We start from the raw sequence: 17,151 nt of genomic DNA, 5'->3' as shown, positions 1-17,151 counted from the left end.
GCCACTATCTGAAATCTTATGTGTTTTCATGAATTGTCCTTTATCCCCTTGAATATAAGCTCTATAAAAAAAGGTAGGGACTTTATCTTGTACAACAGTGAATCCACAGTACTTAGGACACTCCTAGCCCTGACAGACATCTGGTGAATGTACAGACTGACAGATGCTAGACAAAGGGAAGAAGGCCAAAAACAGTGGATTACAGAGTACACTGACCAGGATTTGGGAAAGTATGAATATTTGATGACATATTAGTCTTTGTATCACCAACTTCACACTAGAAAAATGATTTTTTTGCACAAATATGAAGGCTGAATTCTTTTTGAAATTAAGAATTTATCTGTAGAACTATTTAGAAACCCACCTCCATAACACTAACAGAGCCCAGAGAACAACAAAAGAATGAAGGCAGTTCCTCTACCTGACAGTACGTTATTTAATATTATATTTATTATGTGGTTGTTTAGCATAAGGTTCTCCAACTCCACTGTAGCAATATGTGCTGTGTGCCAGGCTGGGAACACACTCCTGCTCCATGAGAGCAGTGACCTCATCCATACTGCTCAGCAATGAACTCCCAGCCTGGCACACAGCATGCATTCGCTAAACGACTGAATGAAAAATTTTAGGACCAGCTTTCAATAAACAGGATCAAACTGCACTAGATCAAAGTACTGATCTGAATATCTCAGAGCTCCTATGAGTAAAGGGGAGGGTCTCCAGGAATGGTGTCCCCAGAGAAGGAGGAAAATAAAAATTAAGGCCTCCCTCTCCACCGCTGGCAACGAAGTATTCATGTATTACTTCCAAATGTATTCTTCTATCTTTCCCAAACTAGACTACTCAAGCATTGATGCCAGGCCCTGTGATACACAAATTGATAAGGGCCTCACTGTTGGGGACATGCAGGCTAGCAGAAGACAAGCTACACAAGCAGGGGCACCAGGAGCTAAAGGCCCTGCAGCAGCGACTACACAATGGCTGAACGGTGGTTTCACGGTGGCAGCACAGTGAGGATAGAGGACAGCAGTCAATCCCACTAGACATTGGGCAGCCCTGCAGAAGAAATGACTCCTGAGGCGAGCTGGTCTCATCCAACAGCATGTCTCAAGGCGAGTGCTGAAGGCACTGCCAGCTGAGGGAGCAACGGGCAAGGCAGAGGTGTGACAGCGCCCACTGCTGGTGAGCCACAAAGCGAGAGGAGCAGAGGCAGGCGCGAGCACAGGCCACTTGCCCTGCGGCCAGCGGCTTAGTCTGCATTCTGAAGGCGACAGCCTGGGGGATGAAGAGTTGCAGGCCGGGGCAGTGGTCAGGAAGGGAAGAGGGCACCGGGTGACAATGCCGTAGGAAGAATCCACCAAAGATACATTCATTCCCTCCTCAAAAAACCTAGTCAGCAACTTCTTAGTCTTTTCCAACAATATAAAACCCCAGGGGAAGCAATGGAGAGTGTCTAGACCTAATAAAAAATGACAGCAACTTCATTAATCAAACCACCTATGAAAAATAAAAGCTCCTGGGCGTGTTTGGGCAATGAGTTATATTTACACAAGATTAAATCCTGTCCAATTATAAAGATGCTCCACAGATTATAATAGTGGCTGAAACGAAGGGGAAAGCAAGGCAGTTGTGTGTGTCTAAAAAAGAAAAAAGACAGGGACAAGGCTTAAATAGGAGAAGGAAAACCGGAAAAGGTAGGACTTGTGTACAGAAGAAAAAAAGAGAGAGAGAAAAACTTAATTATTTAATCACTAATTGAAGAGATGCCTGAATTTAAAAGTCTGAATAAGTAAATACATTTAAAGAAATCCGACTTTAACTCATTAAGGCGTATATAACAAACCGGGTGACAGCCCCTTACTAGCTCAGACACTCCTGTAAAGGCTGTAACAACAGATAAGAATTACGAAGACAAGCGCTCTCTAGATATGGGGGGAAAAAAAGAAAAAAGGGCCTCTCTAAGAGGCAGTTTTCTTTTCTTTCTTTCTTTCTTTCTTCTTTTTCTTTTTTTTTTTTTTTTTTTTTTTGTTTGCTTACCCCTAAAAGAATTAATTAATGAGCATCCAAATACTCTGGGAGGGCGTGAAGCTCTCCTGAGAAGTGAGATGGTGGGCACTGAGGAAGGTGTGGGCTGTGACTCCAGACACAGCAGACACAGAGATGGCTCTGCCGGTCCCCATGGCTGTGGCTCCAGGCAGGTGCCTAAGCCTCCACGGGTTTTGCGGGGCTGTTAGGAGTATGGTGTCAAGACTACATGAGGCACTAACCACAGTAGCTGACAGATGCAGCGGAGCCACCCAGTAATTAGTCCAATCCCCCCCAGCAAAGGGATGAGGAACATCCCTGATCAATGGCCACTCGATTTCTGCAGACCCACTTCCTATAACTGAGCTCACGGCTTTGCAAGACTGTTTCCTTGTCACTGCTCCCATATTTAGTTAGAAAGTTACTCTTGCTGAGATGAAATCTGCTTCCCTGTAACTTCTACCCACTGAGCCAAACTCTTTCCTCTAAAATAAACACAAAATATACTTTCTCCCTCATCCACATGACAACGTTTCACATATAGTACCAAACACAGAAACAGGGCTCTCCAAATCTTCTCATACCACCCTCAGGCACCCCTTAATCATAACGATGTCCATATCTCTCATCCAAGTCACCATCGTGTAACTATAAATATACAGGGAAGCAAACAGTGGCATATATGTTTATACAGCTTGATACCTCTCTTCATTTGTAGGCTAAGCCATTATAACCAAAAGTGGGTTATATAACAAGTGTTAAAGCAACTGGCTATTTAGAAAAAAATAAAGTTACACTCCTACACTCACTATACACACTAAAATAAACTCCAGATTGATTAAAGGATTAAATGTTTTAAAAAGAAAAAAACCCACAAGAAACTAGAAGAAAATATAGACAAAGAAAGGTCTACATGCGTGCAAGATCAAAGTAAAGAGCATTCTATGAATGAAAGCAATGGCAGAAAACAGTAAAAGAAAAGGCCGATGAGAGTCTACTTAAAGTAAGAAATTTCTGAAGTCTGATGCAGAAATAAATACGTCTCTGAGGGAACACTATCTTTCAGCTCATCACAGGTGGAAGAGTTCAGCTCTCAGCTCTAAGGCTAAGGTATAGGTTACACTGATTCCTGAAGGGTAAAAATTACTGAGAGTCTAAATCGACTCAAACATCCCCCTTGGTCAGCCTGTAAATCACACTGTCCCTAGACCTTCTTCCAACTCTTATGCTGTGTGTGCCTCAAAGTGACTCAGTGGATCAAGGAACCTGCCAGAACAATGCCTGGGACCCCGCAGGCATGCAATGAAGATGTGTTCAATGAATGAAGGAAGCAGTGTTGCAGCTAGTACATCGTCCTCTCACCTGCCATGTGGCCTGCTGGAGCCTCGGACTCCCAGCATGTTAAGTGGCATTGATCCTTTTCATCTTCCGCTGAGTGACACACAAGATACCTGGCCCCAGGTTATTTTAATTATCCATGGCAAATTTTTTATTGTCTCTCTCTCTCTCTCTCCCCCCCCGCCCCTCCCTGAAACCCCTGGGTCACTGTCACCACCACGACCCTCACCGGACGTGTTCCCAGCCTCAAACTGTAAGCAATAAATTTTGTTTTTCTTTATAAATCACCCAGTTCCAGGTACTTTGTGATAAGCAACAGGAACGGACTGATACAAGGGAAAGAACAGGACTGTAAAAAGAATCAAGAATGGCTTCGCACTTCTCAAGCACAACATTGGAAGCAAATGGCAATTAAACAAATGCCTTCAAAATTCTAAGGAAAAATTATTTCCAATTTAGAATTCTATAGCCAGCCAAACTCTCAATGAACTGTGAGAATAGAATAATATATTCAGGCATACAAGATCTCAAAAAATTTCACCTCCTGTGCGCCCCCCCCCCCCGCCCCCCCCCAGGCTACTAGAAGATGTGCTCAACCAAAACAATGGGAAAAATCAAGAAAGAAGAAAACATGGGACAGAGGGAGAGAGGACAGCACATTCATGCAAGAGCGGGATCCAGCAGGATGGGGAGGGGGCCAATGCTCTGCACCAGTCACAGACAACAAGAGCTTTTGACCCTGGGGTGAATTAGTGCTAACTCTAAAAAGTAAGGAAACAAAAACAAGGTAATTATTAACTACAAAGAAAACAAAAGATGACAGGAAAAGTAATCACAGTTTATTACATGACTCAGCTACGGCATTTACAGCCATAAAGATATAAACAGTAAAGACTGATCTACACAAAGTTAAAATATAATTACATCGGGCAGTTGTGGAGGTTGTGGAGGTGTGAGGATGCACAGGTGTGGTGAGGAGGAGTCAAGAGACAGATCCTAAACATCCAGGGAGGGAAATCGAGAACTGAAAAATCACCAGGTAGTCAAGTAAGCATGCTATTTAGAAGTGATGGTAATCATGGAAAAATAACTTCACTTAAAAGAAGTGAGAACAGTTACTTCTGGGAGATGGAAAAAGGAATGAGTGAATGGCAAAACGTGAATCTTACAAAACTATTTGACTGTAAAAACTGCACATGGGGGCTGGCCAGTTAGCTCAGTTGTCTACAGTGTAGTGCTGAAAACACCAAGGTCCAGGGTTCTGTCCCTGTGCCAAACAAACAAAAACATTTTTAAAAAATAATAAAAAATAAATAAATAACAACAAAAAAAACCTGTCAAGGTCACTGCAATGGACTGAATGTGTGACTACCCCTCACCCCATCCGTATGTTGAAATCCCAACCACCAAAGTGATGGTATCGGGAGGTGGGGCCATTGGGAGGTGATCAGCTCATGAGGGGAGCACTCATGATGGGATTAGCACCCTTATAAAAGGAACCCAGGGAGCTCTCTCTCTTTATACCAAGTGAGGACACAATGAGAAGTCAGCAGTCTGTACCCCAGAAGAGGTTAGAAAAAAGCCTTAACAAACTAAGACAGTCATCAAAAACAAGGTAAGTCTAAGAAACTGTCACAGACCAGGAGGCATGACAACTAAATGTGACATGGTATCCTGAATGGGATGATCCTGGGATAGAACAAGGACATGAGGGAAAAACTAGTGACACCCAAATGAAATGGAGCTTAGTTAATAATAATGTACCAATGTTGGTTCCTTGGTTGTCACAAACATACCATAGGGATATAGGATATTAACATTAGGGGAAACTGGGTGCCAGGCATATGGCAACTCTCTGTACTATCTTTGCAAATTTACTGGAAATCTAAAACTGTTCTAAAATAAAAAGGTTATTTTTTAGGGTCGGACCGTGGCTCACTTGGGAGAGTGTGGTGCTGATAACACCAAGGCCGCGGTTCGGATCCCTATACAAGGGTTGGCTCACCTGGGAGAGTGTGGTGCTGACAACACCAAGCAAGGGGTAAGATCCCCTTACCGGTCATCTTTTTATAGGGAATTTTTTTTAAAAAGGTTATTTTTTAAATCTACATACAAAGAATACAAAAAAAAGTACATGTATAACTTGGGCTGGCCAGTTAGCTCAGTTGGTTAGAGCACAGTGTTAATAACACCAACGTCAAGGGTTCAGATCCCCATACCAGCTAGCTGCCAAACAAACAAAAAACAAAAAAAGTACATGTATAACTTGATAAAAACAAAACTAAAAAAGTGTACATGCAATATGAATATTAAGAACCCATTCCTCCCCCCACATGCCAGCCAGCGCCAAAAAAAAAAGGAATTCACCTCGTCTAGCACTGTAGTTTTTGGAGCATTTTTATATGTGTATGTATGTGTATTGTTTTATCAGAGGAACAACAAAAAAGTCAAGAAAGTGTAGGGTTACAATTCCCATTTACAACAGAGGAAACAGACAGCTGATGTGACTTAAGCTCAGACCGGCCAGAACGGGAACAGAATCCAAGCACTCTCTGCCCTGACCGAGTACTCTTCCGCTTCAGGAACCATACAGCTGTGCACACACTCACACACACTCACCTCACACACAGCACTGTGTTCACACACAGCTATGCACACGCACACGCACACACACACCTCACACACCATTGTGCTCACAGATCTGTGCACACACACACTCACACACCTCAAGTACACCACCAGGCTGTCACACACACCACTGTGCGCACACATACACACTACTTGATTCTGACAGTTCACCAATAAGAGAAAACAATACCTAACTGGGCAGTATAGAATCCCAGCCTTCTTCTTAAACTCTCAAATACAGAAAAGACATGACATTTCTGCCACAATAAAAATAGACCTACCTAACACTGAGACAAGAATAGAAATGCTGAATATACTGAATTTTTTATAAGACAGAAAGATCACACCAGAACTGGCTGAATTCTGAAGATTAGAATCTAAAGATTAGAATCTGCAGGTTAGAATCTTTAAAAATTACTCTAGATTATACAGATTTGTCTTATCAGGTTATCAAAAGATTCAAGTATCCCTTTGTTTCACATAATGATCTTATTTTCCATCTCTACAGCCAGATCATTTAATACATTTAGACTCCCTTCAGACCACAATGAGCTCACACTCACACAATCAGACATTCTACTAATCAATGAACAATATAATTTTCAACATGACCTTTGCCCTTTCTCAAAAATTAACAAAAAGAAAGCAGAGGCCAGAAAAGCAAAAGGGCATCACTTGGTCACTGTACCTCCTGGTTTTATCAAGTGAAATCCAGGTAGGAGGGGAAAGAGTTCATGGTAGTAAAGAGTTTTAAAAGCCAAGCACTCAAAAGAGAATGTGTGGAGTTAGACAGTGGTGGGTGGTTGCACAACAGAGAATATATTTAAGAGCACAGAATTATATATTTTAAAATGGTGAGTTTCATGTATTGTGACTTAAATCACAACAGAAAAAAAAAAATGTGGTAGGAAAGGCAGTAACAGGTTTGGGTGCACAGAGTAAGGAACAGCCAAGAAAGAAATGTGAGTTATTCTGACAGTTCCTGATTGTTAAGTAAAGTTCCTATAAATACAGCAAAGGGTAGCATATTAAAGATAAATAAGATGAAGGGAAAACCAGGGAGGTCTTTGCCTTGTGAAGGCTGGTATGACAACATCACATTTGAGATGTTTTTCCCAGAGATCCATATCTGAGCTGAACCAGCAGGAAACTGGCAGCTTCGGCTAGATTGGCAAGGTCAGGGCCCATCTCTACACACAGTCAGAAGCCCCAAAGAGCATCAGGTGCAGAGAGAACCCTGAGGTAGAGGGACCAACCTGCAAGGAACAGCCCAAGTTGTATTCAGAGTAATAAATATTCAGTATCATCGTGCAAAATTACAGTGTATTGTAGATTAAATAATACAAGTGTCAAAATGTAAAAAATTGAATGTATGACCCAGCTCTTACACCCCTAAGTATACACCCCCCAAAACTGAAAACATGCATTCATGCAAAAACTTGCAAACCAATGCTCCAAAAAATAAAATGCTGGACAAATGTAAAACTTGCACACCAACATTTTGGCATTATTTGTGATAGCCAAAATGTGGAAACCACCCAAATATCTATCAGTTGATGAATGGATAAACAAAATGTGGTTTATACAACAGAATACTACTTGGCTATAAAAAAGGAACAAAGTACTGACACACACTACAACATGGATAATATTATGTTAACTAAAAGAAGCCAAATACAAAAGGCCATGTTATACATAATTCCACTTCAACGAAATGTCCTGAGACATAAAGTAGTCACCAGAGAAATGAAAAATGACTGCCCATGGGACGGGTTTTCTTTCTGGAGCAATGAAAATGTTCTGGAATTATACGGTGGTGATGGTTTCACAACCTGAATTTTATCATATGTGAATTATGTCTCAATAAAATATGTCCAGAATTTTTTAATAAAATGATGTAGATCAAAGAAAACAAAACACAAAAACCCACTTTGTGACCTAATTTTTAAAAAAATCAACTCCTATCAAGGAGTCACAGAAAGCTTCATTTCTCAATCTTGTTATCCTATGCTTCCCTTTTAATAAACAATATCAATAAAAAAAATCTTAAGCTGTTTTATTTAGAAATATCCAAATACACTATCTATTGTAACTAAAAAGCAAAGTAAGCAATGGTAATATTAGTAGTAAAAATGTACATAAGTTTTTGGTCCTGAAATTACAGAACAAAAATTATACAGTGAAGAGTCAAAGGGGGAATACCACTTGAAATTAGGTGAAACAAAACAGCACATTCTTGAGTTTTCAGGGATGTTTTGTTTTGGCGTGACAGGGCAGAGGAGAGGGTACACGAAGGGTTTCACTCTGCCAGCTTATATAACAAAGTTAAGGTTTGGATTTGAGCAAAATCCAAAACGGTCTCCTGGAGACTCTCAATCTTTTCAAATCATGACATCTTTGGATAAACACAAATGTCACACTCCTCTGTAGTCTGTATTACAACAGTGAGTTATGTGATTTTCTAAATATGAAATCACATTATAATGATAAATGTATGTTATTTAGCTATGCATTGCCTACTCTTTCCCAACTATTCTAGTCAAGGGACGATGGGTGCCATTGCGTACCTCTCTGTGCCTTGAACTGACAGAGGCAGCTGAGAGAGATAATTCCAGATCTTCCAAAAAGAGCTCCTGCTGATGAAAAGTTTATTGACATCATTTTCTGCTTGTAGCACCATATCTTATTTACTCTCTTCCTCTAATTTAATCTAACCATTTTATTTTCTCTATTAAGCTTGAATCACAAGAATGAACTGAATGAATGAATCCATGCTGGCCTAAAAACCACAAAAATCTATGAAGTGAAATGTGTTAAAACAAAAGACTCCATAATAACACATCCATTCTGAATTTGTTTCCATCCTAAAAACCATAAACTACTGGATAAAAGAAAAGCATTTATTTGCCGTTTGGGTGATGTTATTGTACATCTGCTTTCAGAATTAGGACAGTCAGGTCAGACAGAACCCCGCTGGGTGCTTCTTCCCCACAGCCTGCTCAGGAAGTCCAGTGGGATTCTATTTTGAAATCGCCACCACTATGTACTTAGATCCTCTAACTCTACAGTAACCTAACCACACAACCTGTTTTGAGATGTGCATACATCCCTGGAAGAGTTTACTTTATTCTTTTAGAAATCCAAAGAGTCCTGTCAATAACGACAGCTGCACCTGAGAAAAGATATTTTTTGCAAGAAGGCCACTTCCCCAACCACGTGTCAGGTGCCTTCCCCTCCACCAGTCAAATGGGTTCCTGGCTAAGGCCAGGCAGTGCACTGGGGTCCGTTAGGCCCATCTCTTCAGATGCAAATTTTAAACATAAGACCCTACAGGGAAGGGTACTACATGAAAACACAGGAGAATATGCTTTTCCTTAAACCAAGAATGAGTAGCTTCTAATATTGCAAATGTCTCTTACAAATCTTTGGTTAGCAAGTAGAAAGGAAAAAACAGCTCCATCTGACTTTGTGACTAAGAGAATACATAACAGGGTATTACGGGAGCCTGGGCAAAAGATACAAATACAGATGGTATTAATTCTGTGGTAGAGAAAACATTTTTTAATTGAATATGAAAAATGTCAGCAGATTAACATAATACCATAACACTAAGTTTATGTATTTAAGTGCTAATCAAAGGAAAAATTCTTTCCTAACTAAAAAAAGGCAATTAAAGAAAACATTTTTTTAAAAACCAATTCTAGGGCTGGCTGGTTAGCTCAGCTGGTTAGAGCAAGACCTTGTAACACCAAGGTCAAGGGTTTGGATCCCCATGCTGGCCAGCTGCTGGAGAGGGGGAAAAATCAGTACTCTCAAAAGAGAAAAGATGGGACAATTCTCACTGACACCTTTATACCTCTCTACATCATGAGTTTCCCAAGGAACATACTTTTTTTTTGGTTGCTGGCTGGTATGGGGATCCAAACCCTTGACCTTGGTGTTATCAGCACCATGCCCTACCAAGTGAGCTGACCATCCAGCCCAGAACACACATTTAATGATTTAAAAACATAAAGAGAAAACAAAACAGGAACCACCAAAAAAAAAAAAAAAAAAGATAAACTAGACCATCAAAAAAAAAATTTTTTTTTTTTTAATTCATAAAGACAGTGAAATTTATTGCTTACAGTTTTGGAAGCTGGACAGTCCAAAGTCCAGGGGATGCCTCTGGTGAAAGCCTTGGTGGTGACAGTACTGCAGGGTAGACCATCAAAATTTTAAACTACTGATTTATTAAAAGGCACTACCAAAAAGTAAAAGTTAAGCTACAGACTGGGAAAAAATATTTGCAACAGGTATATCTGGTAAAGTACGTGTATACAAAATACATAAAGAACTCCTACACTCAATAACAGAAAGACAACCCAGTTTTCTAAATGGCCAAAAGTCTGAGTCTTGAACAGACATTTCACAAAAGCAGATATACAAAAAGCCACCAAGCACGTAAGTGCTCACTACCATGAATCAAACCATAACAAGTTGCCACTCCACATCCACTAGCACAGCTGAGGTGAAAGGGACAGGCAACACCAAACACTGGAGAGAACACGTGGAGTAACCAGAACATTCACACTCTGCCGGCAGAAGTGGAAAAGGGTACAACCATTTTGGAAAACTCGCAGTTTCTTTAAAACTTAATCATACTTACCCTATAAGCAATTCCACTCCTAGGTATTTATCCAAAAGAAATGAAAACGTATGTTCACACAGTCTGATACAAGAAGGAGCTGTGCCCCGAGATGTGCATCAGGAGAATGGCTAACCTGTGGCATATTCTCAGGAACAGAAAGGAACACATCCTAATACATGCAACCACATGGGCAAATCTCAAAAACACTATGCTGCACGAGAGAAGCTAGATGCAAAAACCATGTAGTTTATAATATCATTTACATAAGATTCTAGAATAGATAAAGCTAGAGCTGCAGTGATAAGAAACCAAATCAGTGTTCCTCGGAGGGAGGATAATTGATGACTGACAAGGGGCATCAAAGACCTTTCTGGGCTGTGTCTTGATACAAACTCATCAACACTGACTGAATAGTATAATTAAAATCGTACCATTTCACTGTATGTAAATCATATTTCAATTAAAAAAAGTTTCCTAACATTTAATCTTGTAAGTATGCAGAAATTTTTACTCCAATGTTAAGTGAAAGATGGTTACAAATGGTTTTGTTTTGAGAACAGTTGTGAAATGTTATGGTAGGCAGATTAAGATGCCCTCTTCCCACGAGATTACTGGTGTACACGCCAGGGTACTGCAGAAAGTTCATGGAAAGATTCATATTATCTTTTAATTCTACTTTTCCATGAAATTTCTGAACTACCCTCATACACATCTCCCAGTTATCCCATCAAGCACTAAGCTAGGAAGGCTGCAAAGAGATTTTGCAGATGTAATTAAGGCCCCAACTCTATTATAAGAGAGAGAGATTATCCAGGTGGGCCTGCCCTAATCATGTGAACCCTTTAAATCTGGGTTTAGCGGTCAGAGACAGAGAACTCAGAGTGAAGGAGATTTTCCACTGCTGGGTTTCAAGACTGGAGGCAGCCATGGGCAAAGGAACATGGGCAGCTTGACGAGCTAAGAGCAGCCCCCCACTGACAGCCAGCCTGCAGGAAAACAAGGACACCAGTCCTACCACCAAAAGAACTGAATTTTCTCACAACCGCGAGAGCTTGCGAGAGCACCCTGAGCTCCACAAGGGAAATGCAGATGACACAAAACTGCAGCCACCCAAGACCTGAGCAGAGCCCTCAGCTAAGCCATGCCAGGACTCCTCGCCACAGAAACTGAGATAATAAATGGGTAGTGTTTTAAATGGCTAAGTTTGTAGTAATTTGTTATATATAAGAGGAAAACTAATATAAATATACTAAAAAAGCTTTAGAACTCTGTAAGTTTTCAGTTAAAAAGAATAGAAATTATGAATGAACCTTGAAGACATTAGAAATTATGAATGAACCTTGAAGACATTAGCTAAGTGAAATAAGCCAGTCACAAAAGGTGAAATACTGTACAATTCCATTCATATGAAATATCAAAAGTAGTCAAAATCTAAATCATAGAAACAGAAAGTAGAAAGGTGGTTACCAAGAGCTGGGGGGAAGGAAGAGGAGGTATTAGTGTTAAGTGGGCACAGTCTCAGTGCTACAAGATGAAAGAGTTCTGCAGATGCTGCGCAACAACGTGAGTATCTCTAACACTACTGAACTGTACACTTATAAATGGTTAAAATGGTAATCTTTTAAGAAAGAAAGAGTGAGGCAAGGTCTTCTAAGCAAGGGCAATTATAGGACTAAACTAAGCATTATCATGATTTGTCTGAAGCTTAAATGTAAGTATTGCAAGGTGGTTCGAAGCTTGAAAAGACTTGGTTAGAATCCTGATTTTCATGGCTGTGTAACTTTTGGTTTGCCCTCTCTAATCCTCAAATTCCTCAACAGTACATTGAAGGTTGTTACAGAACCTATTTTATCTGGAACTGTGCTAACTTCACTATTATCAGTTTTAGTAGTTGTAGGTGAACTTCAGAGTGGCCTGGACATAAATTTTCACGTATGCAATTGAACGAATTGGTGTTGAGATGACATTGGCAAAATCCTGAGCAGAAGAGTGACATGACCTGACTTACGTTTCCACAGGACCATGTTGAGGGTAGTCACTAGAGTCCTCCCCCTCTGATCCCTCTCCCTTCCCACTTGAAGCTATTCCCTTATCCCAGTCTAATCAGCCCCAAGTCTACTGTAACAATTAAATCCCTTCTAATCCAGCTGCTCCTCTGTTCCTACTGTCACTGCCCTAATTCAGAGCTCTAGGTCCTTACTTGGGGATAATGACTTCCTAACTAGCTGCATCCAAGGTCACAGCACCTGCCACACCACTGGCTCCTCAGAATCCTCCCAACGTCCCTCAAACCTCAGGATGGAAGCAGCCTCCTAGGCATGTCATGGGAGGCCTTTCCTAACCTCATCCCTCCACTCTCACCCCCACCCCCACTTGCCAACACACACCTCCCTTCACCACAGCATGACCTCAGGGCTATTTCCCCCAATTCCACACTCAGCCAATTCATACATTTCCTCAGTCTCATGTCTTCAGTGTGCTCATCATGGTATTTAATCTAATCTGTGGTACCTGACCATGCCAGCCTGTGTGGGCTCTTACAGGAGTCTTCTACCAACATCCTGCTGACCATTTAGCACAGTATCTGCCACTTAGTTACTGACAGACATTTAAGACCCGGCTTTCACAATCTTAACTTGCTAGTCATTTTTTATTATACACCCTGAAATTTTTTTTTTTTTTTTGGCGGCTGGCCAGTACAGGGATCCAAACCCTTGACCTTGGCATTATCAACACTATGCTCTAACCAAGTGAGCTAACCAGCCAGCCCTACTCTGAAATTTGACACTAAAAACTCTCCAAGTACTCTTGTTTAGGATATTATTGATCACTTCTTTGTTACATAAAATATTGGTTTCTTATATTCCACTTATCTAGTAAGGATGTTTCCAGGTCATACTTGTATTAATCCTACATTTCACTCAACTTTTGACTTTTTTGTTTCTAGTTTTCCTTTTACACAATTATGTTTTAAGATACTTTACAGCCCTAAATAGTAACACGTTGAATTTTTTAAACATTATGAAACATGCTTAAGAATGTGTAAGTTTCTAAAAAAAAAAAAAAAAAGTATAAACTTAAACAACTTCTATTAAATTTTTATTATAAAATATTTTACATACTGTGTGCCCCTCCCCAATGGCATTCCCTCCCTTCTCACTGAAAAAAAACACTGTCCTGACTCCCACTCTTTATACTTTTCTTATGTACTCTCTGCAGTGCTTTTTTTTAATTAGACACTTGCCAAGCAAGGTGACTGAGCAGAGGCTGCAGTGAGGTTACCACCAGGGTCCTCCACACCACTCAGCAACACCACAGGGCTGGGCCCAGCTGCAACATGATGTTGCATTCTTTGATGACTTGGAGAAACCGGCTCTTAGGAGTGCCTACACTCCCACGTATAATTCCACACTATCTGAAATTGCTGATATTTAGTATCATTGTATTCTCACAAATACTTTGAAAACAGAACAATGAGTTAAATCTCTGACCGTTATAACTGAAGCTTATTGCCAATCCCTGAAAGAAGTAAATCCATAACTGTAATATGATTAGGGGACTTAAGGAGGTCATCCCAACTTCCCACTGGGGTTTTCACTGAACTATCACAATGTATTCCTAGCTGATTCTGATCAACGGCTTAGTCATGCTGTACAAGAAAAGCCTTGGAATTTAACTAATGAAAAGAATCAGAGATCCAATAGCCCTTTTACATACCAGTTTAAATAATATATCTCAAATTTTTTAAAAACATTTTTGCATGTATTCCTTATCAAACGCTTAATGTTAATTCCTAATGCGCTTAAATAATAAAACATTAACAGGCAGAAACAATTCTAACACAAATATACCTAGAAATGGCCTACAAACCTTGAGTTATAAAACCATCCACCACGCATGAATCATACTTCTTTTAACGCTTTTATTTTAAGAAAAGGGGTGCACCAAATTTTACACAGAAAAAGCATTCCAGGACGGGGACAGCCGCAAGTTTAGTTGGAGCGACGCCAGCCTAGGTGTGCACAGTCTCACTTCTGGCTACTAGAAGGGATCGCCGAGGAGGGGGCGCCGCACGGTCCCGCAGCCAGCCTCCCGCCGCCGCGAGGGTGACAGGCGCGTCCGCCCAGGGCGGTGCCGCGGGAGTGGGCGGGGGCGGAAGGAAGCGGCTGGCGTCGGACAAAGCGAGCCGGGCCGCCGCCGGCCTCCCCCACCGCCCGTTCCCGGGGGCGGCCCCATCCCCCGTCGCGCGGCCCCGGGATCTGCAGCCGCTGGCAGGGACCGCCGCCCCCGCCCGCAGCAGGCCCGAGCCGGGGATGCGGAGCCGGGCGAGGACGTGCATGGGGCCGGGGCCCCGGACTGGGGCGGGTACCGGGGTGGGGCCTGGGCGGGGCCTGGGCGGGGCCGGGACCCAAACCCAGACAGGGACGGAGCCTGGGGCTGATACCGGGGTGCGGACCGAGGAGGAGACCAGGGCGGATGCCGGGAATGGGGCCGGGGCGGATGACGGAAAGCGGACCGAGCACGGGACCGGGGCGGATACCAGGGACCGGACCGAGCAGGGGACCGGGGCGGATACCGGGTAGCGGACCGAGGAGGGGGCCGGGGCGGATGCCGAGGAGGGGACCGGGGCGGATACCGGGAAGGGGACCGAGGAGGGGGCCGGGGATGGGGTCCGACACAAGGACGTGAACCGGGTCGGGGCGTGGATGAGGAAGGGGACGCGGGGCGGCCGACCGGGGACTCACCGTCCTGCTCCTGCGGCCGCGCTCGCTCGCGCTGTCAGCACCGGGAGGAGCCGCCGGGCGCGTGCGCGGAGCAGCGACTGCGCGCCGGGCCCGCCGCCTGGAACGCCTCAGGCGCGGCGCTGCGGTCACCAGAGGCGGGCGGCGGCGCGTCCGCCCCGCACCATGCCCGGCCCCCGCGCGCTGCGTCCCAGGCCGCCGAGCTCAGCCCCGCGGTTCCTCCTCGCTGCCTCAGGCGCAGCCCCGCCGCTCCCGCCGCTCCCCGCTGCCGAAAATGGCGTCTCCGCGTCGCCGCCCCGGCGCCTCGCCCCGCCCGCCCCACAATGCCGCGCGCCGCGTGACGTCACCCGCGCCCCCCGCACCGCCCGGGGCGGGGCTCCCGGAACAGGGAAACTGAGGCCGGGCGGGCCCCGACAACGCTCGGCCGGCTGCGCGCGGAAGGGGCGGGGACGGGCTCTGGGGATGAGATGGGCGGCGGGCGGGCCGGGGGGTGGCCCCGCGCGGATGGTGCGGCGCCGCCATGACCCGGCGCTTTGGCGTCTGCGGCTCCCTGCCGGGCGGCCGTCCCCTCCCGTCCCAGCCCGGCGGGCAGACCCCCGGCCCCCCTTGTCACGGACGAAGTTGCCGACCGATGTGCACCCGCTTTGTGTGCGCGGCCTAACCCTTCCGGAAGGAGGAGCGTCCCCGCGAGGCGAGGCCACGAGGCCTGTCTCCTCCAGGGCCGGGACCTTGCGCCCCAGGCCCCCGCGCCCTCCCGCCGGGCTGCAGAGGAGATGCCACCCTCTGTCCTGGCACCCCACGCCGCAGGGCCTCGACCTCCAGCCCGGCCTGAAGGGCGGCGCCCCGGGGCCGAGCGCGCGTCTCACCCGCGCAGCCGGCTCTGCGGGCCTGACTCAGCAGCGGCCTGGAGGGCGCGCGGATTCGGGGCGGCAGGCTCGGCTTTCATCTGCCTGTCACCAGCTTGGGAAAAACCCCAGGTGCCTGCACACGTCCCACATGCAGGTATCCGGGTCCTTGTTAACCTGAAAGGGTTCCTGGGCCAGCCCCTCCCCCGCCTTGGGAACTTGTCATAACATCAGATGTCAACCATCTCCCGCAGCCCTTTGAACCCTGCAATTATGCCTGCAGTCACCAGGGAAGCAAGTGCTCCTCGGTTTTCACAGGGAGATCCAGTGACTTTGATCTCATTTATAAATGCAAATGTGGGGGGAAGGGGGCTCCTATGTGTGACACAGCAGTTAGGGTTGGCGCAAGGGAGAGGCAGTGAGTCAAGGTCAAGCAAACGCCCTCCACACTGCCATTAGTGATTCCAGCCAAACCACAGCTTGGATGCCACCAGCTCCTCAACAATCCTGTGAGGCTGGGCGCAGCAGCTGTAAACCAAGGGCCCCGCAAAGCATCCACCAGCTCGTGACCAGGTGCTCCAGGAAAAAGAATAACAGACTGAGCAGCGGCTCGGTAACTGTCCCCTTTGCTCACCCACCGTCCTAGCAGGAAACCTGGGATACCTCTGCCCGCTCCCTTTTGCCCCACTTCTGATGGGTGGCCACGATTCTGCCTCCTTAATATGTCTTTAATCCATCCTTCTGCCACAACTCTGTCCAGGCTTATCTTGTTCTTTTTCCCTCGACAAACACAGCTCTGGTGATTCTCACTATAAGAGCCAAGGACACTTTGGTGAACAGGATGGATAAGATCCCTGCTCTCTAGGAGTTTACATTCTAGTGAGGAGAGACAAGCCATAACACACAAACAAGGAAATACCTTCTCTTGCAGAGAATTCAAGTA

The 17,151-nt window shown here is 44.6% G+C and overlaps 1 protein-coding gene across 16 annotated transcripts in view; it reads right to left on the bottom strand.

Moving 5' to 3' along the window:
• Window positions 1-15,639, bottom strand: part of KLC1 (kinesin light chain 1) — a 57,240-nt gene extending 41,601 nt beyond the window's left edge. For 10 of the 16 annotated variants that reach the window (XM_063089386.1, XM_063089387.1, XM_063089388.1 and 7 more), the window contains exon 1: window positions 15,367-15,638. The gene's annotated coding sequence lies outside the window, so the exon portion shown is untranslated. Of the gene's footprint in view, window positions 1-15,366 lie in introns of all 16 variants that reach the window. The other 6 variants (XM_063089381.1, XM_063089384.1, XM_063089382.1 and 3 more) reach the window with 1 other exon arrangement.
• Between the last annotated feature and the right edge of the window lie 1,512 nt (window positions 15,640-17,151).

The sequence above is a fragment of the Cynocephalus volans genome, chromosome 3 (genome assembly GCF_027409185.1).
Source record: "Cynocephalus volans isolate mCynVol1 chromosome 3, mCynVol1.pri, whole genome shotgun sequence".
NCBI classification, from domain to species: Eukaryota; Metazoa; Chordata; class Mammalia; order Dermoptera; family Cynocephalidae; genus Cynocephalus; species Cynocephalus volans.
Note: the sequence above shows the minus strand (reverse complement) of the source record. Positions and strands in the feature narration are given on the sequence as shown.